The sequence below is a fragment of the Schistocerca cancellata genome, chromosome 6 (assembly GCF_023864275.1).
Source record: "Schistocerca cancellata isolate TAMUIC-IGC-003103 chromosome 6, iqSchCanc2.1, whole genome shotgun sequence".
Taxonomy (NCBI): domain Eukaryota; kingdom Metazoa; phylum Arthropoda; class Insecta; order Orthoptera; family Acrididae; genus Schistocerca; species Schistocerca cancellata.
In genome coordinates, this window is record NC_064631.1 from 122,700,319 (window position 1) to 122,707,809 (window position 7,491).

General features: G+C 44.9%; 1 non-coding gene across 1 annotated transcript; it reads right to left on the reverse strand.

Moving 5' to 3' along the window:
• Window positions 1-670: 670 nt before the first annotated feature.
• On the reverse strand, window positions 671-745 carry Trnas-cga (transfer RNA serine (anticodon CGA)). Its single transcript has one exon. It is a non-coding gene; the product is annotated as a tRNA-Ser (tRNA).
• Window positions 746-7,491: the final 6,746 nt, after the last annotated feature.

Genomic DNA, 7,491 nt, shown 5'->3' on the forward strand with positions numbered 1-7,491 from the left:
CATTACACGTCAAAAGAGTTCAGAGTACACACCACCCTTGTGTTCGTTAAACTTCGCAAGAATGAGCATACCAAAGGATCTTCCATCCGGCTGTGATCCCTAACGTCACGTACCCAGCGGGAGAGAATTAACAGGAAATATGAAGTTGGTGCCGAAGAACGTACAGTTTTAGTTTTACTTGTTGGTATTCTGGTTGCTATGAGTTTATCTATCGATTGTCATTTCTTATTTGTAGTTCATTGTTGTTATTTGAGTTTGCATGTTCTAATTTTGTAATTTGGAGGCAGTGAGCGGAACTGTTGATGCTAGAAAATATAGTTTCAACTAGAGATTACTGAACGTGTCCGATACATTCTTCTGTTTTGATGATGATCGTTTAAAGACGTAAATGGACAGTGATCCATGCCAGTATACTAGAGAACTAGCAGATGTGATGAAGTGTAATCAGTGCACCATCGTGCGATATTTTCATACAGTGGGGGAGGCTCAAAAACCGTATGTACGCATATGACATCGTCTAATCCTAAATCACAAAAATAAGCGGGTAGTCAACGTTGTATTTCTGCTTGCGCGTCATCAACTGACCATCAACTGACTGGTTTCCAGAATGAGATTTTCACTCTGCAGCGGAGTGTGCGCTGATATGAAACTTCCTGGCAGATTAAAACTGTGCGCCCGACCGAGACTCGAACTCGGGACCTTTGCCTTTCGCGGGCAAGTGCTCTACCAACTGAGCTACCGAAGCACGACTCACGCGCGGTACCCACAGCTTTACTTCTGCCAGTATCTCGTCTCCTACCTTCCAAACTTTACAGAAGCTCTCCTGCGAACCTTGCAGAACTAGCACTCCTGAAAGAAAGGATATAGCGGAGACATGGCTTAGCCACAGCCTGGGGGATGTTTCCAGAATGAGATTTTCACTCTGCAGCGGAGTGTGCGCTGATATGAAACTTCCTGGCAGATTAAAACTGTGCGCCCGACCGAGGCAAAGGTCCCGAGTTCGAGTCTCGGTCGGGCGCACAGTTTTAATCTGCCAGGAAGTTTCATATCAGCGCACACTCCGCTGGAGAGTGAAAATCTCATTCTGGAAACATCCCCCAGGCTGTGGCTAAGCCATGTCTCCGCTATATCCTTTCTTTCAGGAGTGCTAGTTCTGCAAGGTTCGCAGAAGAGCTTCTGTAAAGTTTGGAAGGTAGGAGCCGAGATACTGGCAGAAGTAGAGATGTGGGTACCGGGCGTGAGTCGTGCTTCGGTAGCTCAATTGGTAGAGCACTTGCCCGCGAAAAGCAAAGGTCCCGAGTTCGAGTCTCGGTCGGGCGCACAGTTTTAATCTGCCAGGAAGTTTCAACTGACTGGTGAACGACACAGAACATTCCTATCCTGTACTGTTACTGGCGATAGAAGTGACGTCTTTATGCCCCCCCCCCCCCCAACCAATGAACCATGGACCTTGCCGTTGGTGGGGAGGCTTGCGTGCCTCAGCTATACAGATAGCCGTACCGTAGGTACAACAACAACGGAGGGGTATCTGTTGAGAGGCCAGACAAACGTGTGGTTCCTGAAGAGGGACAGCAGCCTTTTCAGTAGTTGCAGGGGCACCAGTCTGGATGATTGACTGATCTGGCCTTGTAACAATAACCAAAACGAACTTGCTGTGCTGGTACTGCGAACGGCTGAAAGCAAGGGGAAACTACGGCCGTAATCTTTCCCGAGGGCATGCAGCTTTACTGTATGGTTAAATGATGATGGCGTCCTCTTGGGTAAATTATTCCGGAGGTAAAATAGTCCCCCATTCGGATCTCCGGGCGGGGACTACTCAAGAGGATGTCGTTATCAGAAGGGAAGGAATGAAGAGTAGAGCCACGGGTCGTAACAAATCTGAAATGTAACGTCCACTGTTCAAAATGCCGTCAATGCGAACAAGAGGTGACTAAGACGTGTAACCAACGGCACCCCATACCATCACGCCGGGTGATACGCCAGTATGGCGATGACGAATACACGCTTCCAATGTGCGTTCACCGCGATGTCGCCAAACAGGGATGCGACCATCATGATGCTGTAAGCCGAACCTGGATTCAACCGAAAACATGACGTTTTGCCATTCGTGCACCCAGGTTCGTCGTTAAATACACCATCGCAGGCGCTCCTGTCACTGATGCAGCATCAAGGGTAACCGCAGCCATGGTCTCCGAGCTGATAGTCCATGCTGCTGCAAACGTCGTCCAACTGTTCGTGCACATGGTTGTTGACTTGAAAACGTCCCCATCTGTTAATTCAGGGATCGAGACGTGGCTGCATGATCCGTTACAGCCATGCGGATAAGATGCGTGTCATCTCGACTGCTAGTGATACGAGGCGTTGGGATCCAGCACGGCGTTCCGTATTACCCTCCTGAACCCACCGATTCCATATTCGGCTAAAAGTCATTGGATCTCGACCAAGGCGAGCAGCAATGGCGCGATACCATAAACCGCATTCGCGATAGGCTACAATCCGACCATTATGAAAGTCGGAAACATGATGGTACGCATTTCTCCTCCTTACACGAGGCATAATAGCAACGTTTCACCAAGAAACGTCGGTCAACTGCTGTTTGTGTATGAGAAATCGGTTGGAAACTTTCCTCATGTCAGCACGTTGTAGGTGTCACCACCGGCACCAACCTTCTGTGAATGCTATGAAAAGCTAATCATTTGCATACCACAGCATCTTCTTCCAGTCGGTTAAATTTCGCGTCTGTAACAGGTCATCTTCATGGTGTAGCAATTTTAATGGCCAGTAGTATATTATTTGTGACTAAATTCTGTATTACGCGTATCTGTTGTGTTGATTACACTTGCCGGGCGCGGTGGTCTAGCGGCTCTGGCGCTGCAGTCCGGAACCGCGGGACTGCTACGGTCGCAGGTTCGAATCCTGCCTCGGGCATGGGTGTGTGTGATGTCCTTAGGTTAGTTAGGTTTAAGTAGTTCTAAGTTCTAGGGGACTTATGACCTAAGATGTTGAGTCCCATAGTGCTCAGAGCCATTTGAACCATATTTTTGATTACACTTACGGAAAAACGCTGTGAACTTACGTACCAACCTAATATTTAGTGAAGGGCAAGGTCTTGCCTGTCGATCTGTAGTTCTATAGTGAGATTTTCGTTGCACGTTTTTCTTTGTAGTATAAACTAGGGCTAAAATTCAGTTCAGACTTGTGGAACTTCAGATGATGTGTAACTTAAGGGCAGGCAGACAATATTAAACACTGTACTTGCTCAAAAATAAGCTTGCAGATACGAAACGTTCCTACTACAGGGCGCAAGTGCGACCTACCATACAATTACAAAAGTGGGGATGCTAATACCTATTCCCTGATATCAGACAGTTAAGAGGGCTACGTTTTTATTTGTACTCTTCCACTGGTAGTACAGAACAGTAGTTGAAAGACGGTACATCACGTTGTCTGTTGTCTTGGCAAACTTCCAACAATGATTTTTGTCGGAACAACATACACAAACAGCCACTACGCATTCTCTAGTGTCCCCCTATGTAATTCCGTGAAACACCACGTACTTTTTTGATCAACCGTTTGCCGAGACTACCGTGTTTGCATTTCCTCTTGCGCATGAACGATGACGCGCACGGCGTCCGCAGATTGCGTAATTAAAACGCAGGTGAGCGTGAATCGCATTCTCGTTCTGACTGCAGCCCTCGACGCGCTCGTACACATCTTTCACAATTTATGACCCATGGAACGCGACCTATCCGTGAAATTGCAACACCAGCTGCTCTCGCTGTAGTTCACCTGCTTGCCTGGTAACAGGCGATGTTTCAGCCACTGTAACAGTTAGAGTGGAACGTAGACGTGGACCAGGACGCTTTAGTTTGGCTTCAGTGCTCAGACTAGAATAGTTTTCTTTCTGCTTATTTAACCTGACGACGCTGGAACCAACAACTAGCACACTTCAAAGACCCTTTAGTTCTACAAGTGTCTCGACTTTCCTCTTAAATGACATGCTGACAGGATCAGCCCTATCTTCTCGATGGCCTAGTAAACAAACTGGCAGAATCTACGTCGATTTATTGTCAATTAAAGTTGCAGAAGTTTCACTTAATTCATTTTTTTATTAAATTACTAGTTGACGAACTGGAATTGTCTGGATATTCTTTTTCCTAATTTTCTGTTAGATAAGAGACTTACATGTAACTGCTTATCGTTTCTACGACATGACTTTTTAAACGCCTTTATCGCAACCCCTCTTCATAGCTCTGTAGACGGCAATTATTTTAGCTTACAGCCATTTCCGCTTCTCAGTTGAAACCTGTCAAAGCTCTGGCTGGAACCAGGAATGTCAGTAAGTCGACTCGACTGTAGAAGAGTCTTCGTAGCAAAGAATAAATATATTAAAACTTGCAGCATGATGCGTCATTTTTCACGCATCTTAGTATTTATGACGTCATTTCTATTGATCTATGTACGGTACCATGATATGATTGTGCAGGTACATTTAGCGAGATTTGTGGATACTCTCTGCGAAATGTAAAGAGAATAGAAGTTTGAGCACAGAAGTAATGTAATAAATTTATACATCTTGCATGATGCGGCGGCTAGTCACGCATCTTATAACGGCATATCTCCTGACTTATGATATGTAGGTGGTTTTTAACCACACGGCGATTGTTGGTGGCAACAAGGGATATGTGCACCAGGTTTGGTTGAAACGGGTCCAGTGGTTTGAGAAGAGATGTGGAACGTACACACATACATACCATATGTACATTTTTACAGTATGCATGGATTACATTACTTGCATACATAGCTCCTGAATTTGGAAATAAAGGCGTAGTACTGATATAATTAAATTTTCTGTGAAACATATCAGTCATAACTTTGTCTATAATGATAATAACATTTCTTCAGCTTCTGTTATTATCGTAAGTACGTAGAAGTAAAAACAAATACTCAGTACTCAGAGTTGCCTGGAGTTGAAGAAGTTTTTGTTGGTTGCATACAGGTAGTATAGAAATTACGCAGGTCGCCAGTTTAATACTTACTAAAGAGCTGTTCAGGACTAAATTCAGTTACCTAGATGTTTGAAATATTTTCATGTAAACTAACCGTGAACGCCTGGTTTGTCGTATTCAATAGCTTATTATTGTTTCTGTGAACAGTCTTAATATTTTTTCCTTCCAGTCATTATCTAACCTCACCCAGGACCCCAACCTGCGCACTAGGATTTCGTTCTTCGGGGCTCTCCTTCCCCTAGGTAGCCTGCCTTCACTACGGCTCTCAGAGCCCCACCTACCCTGCAGGTAGGTATTGGTGACTAAAATTAAAGGCATCCTATGGCTCCAAACCTTGGGCTCCAAAAACCAAGAGTCGGCACGACCGGTGGTGTAAAAGGAGACAAAAGAAGCCTGACAAAAGTAAGTGGAAGTAAGGTCACAAGATAAAAATAAATAAATAAAACATTGGAGCACCGCGTTATGACATGTGCAGTAGACAACATTGCAAACACGGAAAAATTGAAGCAATAGTTAACGGCAGTGGAAATGAAGGTACTATGACAGATCCAAGGAGCAACCATGAGGGACAAAAGAACAAATAAATCGTTAAGATAGGGGTGTGGAATACAAGATACAAATAAGTGGATGAAGACAAGAATACTAAACTGATAGGATCATGTGGAAAGGATGCGTCCCAGAAGAATTGCGGAAATCTGTAAATTTGAGCGACAATCCAAGATGAAGAGACTTAGTTGTTCCTGAACATCCGCGGAATGAGGCAGACGTCAGGGGCAACGCTAGTCACCAGAAGAAGAAGAAGAAAAATAAGAACTTACTAGTGAAATAATAATGCCGTATATGGATTCTGAGACACGTAACTATGATCCCAAATGATCTCTGTTGCCAATAACAGGGTGTAGCGGAGATGTTAATCAACATAAAATATGTTTCTATCATAAGTACAGCAGCCACTACCTCTTTACTCGCTTAGGAAAGATACGAGTAAGGTAAGAGAGATTAGGTAGTTTTTGGTTGCGTATAATCAGTCGTCACTCAATTAATTCGTGAATGAAGTAAGACCGAAAATCATTAGTTAGTTAGTTAGTCAGTTAGTTACGTGTTCCATTGATCAATAGCACGGAAGGCCGTTATGATGTGGAACGTGTCAAATGCACAAGACATGCGCACAGGAAACAAGGTTTTTTTTTTACATTATAGTGTTATACCTAAATATTTCTGTTATCTATCCCATTCCTTTGAATGCCACAGAATGCATATATTGCATCTCCAGATTTATTTACTGTTATTCAAGACTGATATGCCAAGAGCAGCACAGTTCAAATGGTTCAAATGGCTCTGAGCACTATGGGACTCAACTGCTGTGGTCATAAGTCCCCTAGAACTTAGAACTACTTAAACCTAACTAACCTAAGGACAGCACACAACACCCAGCCATCACGAGGCAGAGAAAATCCCTAACCCCGCCGGGAATCGAACCCGGGAACCCGGGCGTGGGAAGCGAGAACGCTACCGCACGACCACGAGATGCGGGCAGCAGCACAGTGGCTGGCGGTAAATACACTGATGAGTAAAAAAAAGGTGACCACCAGCTTAATAACTTGTTTGTCTGCCTTTCGAACGAAATACGTTACTTATTCTGCCTATCAAGTATCGGACAGTTTATTGATAGGTTTGTGGAGTTACGTGGCGTTAGATTTTTAGGTCATGTAATTCGCCAAAATTAAGGGGCCACTGATTTGTATACGCGGCGATATCGCCCAAAACGACCAGGATGGGTTTCAAAGTATATACATAATGCCAATTTGTTTGCCGAAACATCAACGTGAGATCACAAAAATGCTCCTCGATGCACTGTAGCACGGTTCTGGCTCCGAGATAAGTGCAATTACACTGCTGGCAGTTACACTACCGAAAGATGACATCGCCGTCGGGGAAGACATCAAGCGTGAAGGATGCAGCTGATCCGCAGCTGTCAGAGTGTCTTGGATTACCACCACAGGTCCCATGTAAGAGCGCGAGATTGTCTACCATAGCTGAAGTTCACCTTGATGACGGCGTTTATGGAGTGACATAATGTAGCAAGTATGTGATTCACCCTGAAGAGCCAACACGTTTCCATTGACCGACGGTCGAGTACCGATGTCCTGTGTCAACTGAAATCGGAACTGGCGACGTCGTTAGGTCAACGTGTGAACACGTAGGGATAGTCTGCTGTGGATTTCCATGTTCAACAATGTACGATGAACGGTGTACTCCGAAATACATGTGTGTGCACAAGCACTATCTACATTCACCATGCCGGCCGAAGTGGCCGAGCGGTTCTAGGCCCTTCAGTCTGGAACCGCGCGACCACTACGGTCGCAGGTTCGAATCCTGCCTCGGGCATGGATGTGTGTGACGTCCTTAGGTTATTTAGGTTTAAGTAGTTCTAAGTTCTAGGGGATTGATGACCTCAGATGATAAGTCCCATAGTGCTCAG